The sequence below is a fragment of the Pteropus vampyrus genome, unplaced genomic scaffold, assembly GCF_000151845.1.
Source record: "Pteropus vampyrus isolate Shadow unplaced genomic scaffold, Pvam_2.0 Scaffold117, whole genome shotgun sequence".
Lineage (NCBI taxonomy): Eukaryota > Metazoa > Chordata > Mammalia > Chiroptera > Pteropodidae > Pteropus > Pteropus vampyrus.
The window spans coordinates 2,634,786-2,639,506 of NW_011888898.1; the positions used below are offsets into that span (position 1 = coordinate 2,634,786).

General features: G+C 54.4%; 1 protein-coding gene and 1 non-coding gene across 2 annotated transcripts in view; one reads left to right on the forward strand and one right to left on the reverse strand.

Moving 5' to 3' along the window:
• Positions 1 to 4,721, forward strand: part of RIPOR3 (RIPOR family member 3) — a 68,501-nt gene that overhangs the window by 9,352 nt on the left and 54,428 nt on the right. The gene's annotated exons all lie outside the window — the stretch shown is intronic.
• Positions 31 to 149, reverse strand: LOC111743654. The gene has a single exon (XR_002781818.1). It is a non-coding gene; the product is annotated as a 5S ribosomal RNA (ribosomal RNA).

A 4,721-nucleotide genomic window follows, 5' to 3' on the forward strand; every position in this document is an offset into this window, starting at 1 on the left:
TTTATTTGTGTTTATTTATTTATTTTTTTATGCCTACAGCACCTGGTCTTCCTAGGTGGTCTCCCATCCAAGTACTAACCAGGCTTGACCCTGCTTAGCTTCCGAGGTCAGACGGGATCGGGCTTGTTCAGGGCAGCATGGCCATAGACTGGAAGCAGAATTTAAAGGGTGTTCAACCCCACCATGTGGCCTTGGGCAAGTTACTCTCTCTGAACTGAGTTTTTTCTCAAAAATGGGAATACATATCTTGCAGGTCTGTTTTGAGATCTTAACAAGGCAAAGCACATAATGCTTTGGATCTAGCAAATGCTCTATGGATGGTGGCTAGCGCCGGTGTGGCTAATCATCGATGTCCACCATTGTAAATATCCTCCCAGAGCCTGGCCTGGTGTCGTGCATGCAGTTCGTGCTTGGTGAATACAAGTGGGTTGACCGCAAGGGCCAGTCTGCTTGTTACAGAGCAGGGTCTGGGGAGGCGCTGAGAGAGGGGCCCGGTTCTCATGTTGCTGACCCCTGAGGGAGAGGAGAGGACATCAGTCCTACATGACCTGCGGCTGTCGTCTGCACCAGCTTAAAACTGTGAAGTGGTGGAGCGGGCTTTATCACCCCCAGTTTACAGATAAGAAAACTGGGGCCCAGAGAGGGGAGCCTTCCCCCTGCGCCCCACGGCAAGCACGAAGCCCAGCAGGAGCTGACCCACTCGTCCTGACTCTCAGGGCAGTGGTCTGCACCCTGACCCTCAGCCCGTGCAGGAAATGGACCGCGGGGGCGAGATCCAGTGTCCCTCTGTGACTGGAATCCTTGCATATTTCTGACATTTTTTGCATCTTGGGACAAAGGGTGAAGGAACTCAGATGAACTGTTTGGTTTCCTGGTGGAAAAACACTCCTGACCCCCAGCTGGGGATCTTTGCTGCTGGGTTGCATCATGAGGGTGGTTTTGCCTATATTTTGCCACTGTTTAGTGGCAGCAATTGCAAAAACTCCAGATGAGGTCATTCCTTAGGAATTGTGCGAGGGGATCGAATGGGCCAGAGGGCTCCCTGCGCCACGGATGCTGGCCCACATCCCTGCCCAGTCGGCTGCTGGACTTGCCCAAAACGAGTGAGCAAATGAATGAGCAGGTATTCACTGCCTTCACACGGCCTTCCGCGTGTCTTCCCCTCCTCTTATAAGGACACCAGTCATTGGATTCAGGGCCACTCTAGTCCAGGATGACCTCATCTTAACTAATTACATCTGCAAAGACTCTATGTGCAAAGAAGGTCACACACACTCTAAGACTCTGGAGAGACATGCACCTTTGGGGGACACTTCAAGTCACGACGCCACCTAACAAATATTAGCGGCTGTACGCTCCTCTTCGTGCAGGATTTCTCAGCGCATGCTGTGTGCGGGCGCGCTGCTCAGCTCCCTTCTTTTCTTCTCCCATTTAGCCCTCTGAGGTGGGTTCTGTGATTACCTCTGTTTGAGGCCCAGAGAGGTGAACCGCCTTGCCCAAGATCGCACAGCCGGTAAAGAGCAAATCTGGAGTTCAAAGCCTTTCCTTTCTGACTCCAAAGCTGGCAAAAGGCTTCAGGACCCTCCGATCCCATCCCGAGGGCTTAGAGTCGCCATATTTTCCATCTCAGTATCCCAGCCATCAGAGACATACTCTGTCATGGCCCACATCTCTCCAGATGCATCTGTCCCAAAGAGGCTATAAAAGATGAGAGAAAAGGAATCTTGTCTTCAGAGTGGCGAGCCTGAGGTTGTGTTGTACCCTGGTGCTCAGGCCGTCCTGTGGGTAGGAAGCTGCGTGGCCCCGTGTGTGTGTGAGTGTGTCGGAGGCACGCATTTCATCCCTGACACCTGCTAACATTTTAGGAGTCTTGACTTGGGGCTACAAAATGAAAAATGGTCCATTAAGGTGTGATTTATTTAACATCAAGACAATGCTATTACATGCTCGCAAAGTCACTCACTCTGTCACGTCTGTAAACCCTGACTTCTCGGGCCAGGGCTGGCCAAAGCCCTCACGGGATGACAGCAAGGGGCCAGAATGGGGCCTGACAGCGACACATGAGCGTGCTGCCACATGACATATGGCAGTTTACATTTAACACGCTCGGGTCGCGGCCGTGGAAGGCACTTGCTGTGGCTAATGGGGGACATGAGCGTTAGGAGCCTCTCGGCGCCATGAGCTCGGGGTCAGGAAGGAAGGGTTGTAGTTTCCAACAGCTGTGGCTTTGGAGCCAAGAAATAGTTGCTCTGTCAGCAGGGAGAGCTGGCCAGTGAGTGGGTTGGTGGCCTCTGGGGGATCAGGGGTTCCCGAAGGACAAAGCCAGCTTGCAGAGCCTTGCTGGGGGTGGTTGGCCAGTGGTAGGAGCCAGCCACATCACAGAGAGTGCTACCCTCAAAGCAGACTGCCTAGGTTCAAATCCTGCCTCCTCCACTGAACTGCAGGGCCCTGGCCAGCCTCTGTGTAAAATAGGAATTACGACATGACCCACATTGTAGCAGAGGTTTGCGGGGATTCCCTGAGCTGGTGGCACAGAGTGAGCGCTCATTTATGCTGACCGCTGTTGTCACGGTGGTGATGGGGTGTGCTGTTGGTGGTGTATCGAGAAAAGCCAAAGCTGGGATAAGAGAGAGCGGCACTAGGGTCTTCCAGCTGTGGGCCGCGGGCCGAGGGCCAGGCTCCTAACTTGCCCAATGCACATGTGGCAGGAGCCCGCTCCTAGTCCCTGCCCCTCAGGGCAACTGAGAGACCAGTATCAGTGGTCATCACCCGGCTTGGGCGGCCTGTGTGGCCAGCATCCAAGAAGCTGTGGGATCGAGTGGAGAGGACTCAGGAGGGGGCTTGGGGTCACCCCTGAACCTCTACCTGCTGCAGGTGAGTTGCCTGTGTGCTACCTACCAGTCTCCAGGTGTGTGAACATCACATTCTCCAGCTTAGGAGGAAAGGACAGACCATGGCCATGTGGCCCTGTGGCCCTTCTGCCCAGGTGGCTTCAGCCCTGACGAGATGGGGCACAGATGTGCGCCTCCATGGCAGTCAAGCCTGGTTTGGAGGTGGGCAGCACAGTGAGTCCAGCTCAGGTTTGGGGATCACACAGCCTTGGTAAGGCCCCCAGGTCCTGTGATGCATGTCTCAGTCTATAGTCTGTTCTCCTGACGTGGAGTCTGACATGTTCCCATGTGAAGGCTGACATCTGACCCCTCCCCTTTTGTCCCTGTCACCCCCAGGACTGACTGCCCGGGAACTGCGGCCAGGCTGTGGTGCTCATGCTGGCTGGCAAGCGTCAGTTTCTGGAGCTATCAGGTGCTGCTACTGTCAGCTCGTCTGTCTCCGTGGCGCCCAGCCCGGCCAGCTTTTGGGCAGCGGCAGCCCCATGGGGAACATAATCCATGCAGAAGGGACAGCAGAACCTAGTGCAAGGGTGACAAAGGACGCAGAGCGTCCTGGCAGCTCTGAGCACTGGTCCTTGGGAGCCCCAGGAGGAATTGGCTGGTGAAGCGGGGACGGAGGTGGGGCTGCACCTCGGTGAGCGACCGTCAGAGGGGTACGAACGGGCGCTGGGCCTTGTGGCGGCTGGTCGGTGAGGGGCCCGGTTCATTCCCACTCGCCCTTCGGGTTTTCTTTCCCGATCCTGTGATTTTCTCACTGCTCCAACCCGTGCTCCCAGTTCTTCATTCATTCACGTTGTTGGTCCTCACAATGAAACTATCGAGTGGAGAAAAGCGATTATCATGGCCCTCTGTAGATGAAGTTACGTAACTGGTCCACGGGTGCCGAGTTACTGAGGGGCTGTGTCAGTTACCAGCGGCTGCATGACGCACGACCCCAAAACTTAGCAGCTTCAAACGACACATATTTATGATTTCAAGTTTCTGCGTGTTGGGAGTCTAGGTGTGGTTTGGCTGGGTCCTCTGCTTCAGGGTCTCTCACTTCAAGATGCCAGAGGGGCCCTGATCATCTCGAGGTCCAGCTAGGGCAGGATCCACTTCCACGTTCCCTCAGTGGCGTGGACAGGATTTAGCTCCTTGTGGGTCCTTGGACTGAGGGCCTCACCCCTCTCTGGCTGTTGGCTGGAGGCCTCAGTTCCTGGCCACGTGGATCACTGCAGCATGGCAGCCTGCTGTGTCAAAGCGAACAGGTCGATAAGGTGCGTGTGTGTGTGGAGAGAGCTGAGTCACTGTCTTTTAAAACCTGATCTTGGGGATGACATTCTATCACTTTGGCCATATTCTATTCCTTAGAAGCAAGTCACTGAGTCCACTCAAACTTAAGAGGAGGTGGGCTCTCCAGGGACACGTCAGAAGCAGCCCACACAAGGGCTGAGCCAGGGTTTGAACCCAAGTGGGTCTGAGGAAGCCAAGAATAGAATTCTTCCCAGTCCCGGAGAGTGGTCCCGGTCCGCTACCGCTCAGAATCAGATTTTTTTCCATGGATGTCCGCCGAGCACCTACTGCGTTTCAGACAGTGCTGAGAGCATGCGTGGTTCCCACGCACAGGGACGTCCCTCTGGTGACTGACACAGGGCCACCCACTTATTCTATCACATGCGTATGCAGAGAAAAATGTCTTTCCTTTATTTCCTGTAACTGATCTGGGCTTTCTCACAAAGCTCAGTCCTAGAGCAGCAAGATTTAAAACACCAGATTTAGTGTAATCTGGTCAATTTAATCTGATCTGGTACGTTAGGCCTTTAGGTAACGCTCAGCTCAGCTTTCTCTCTG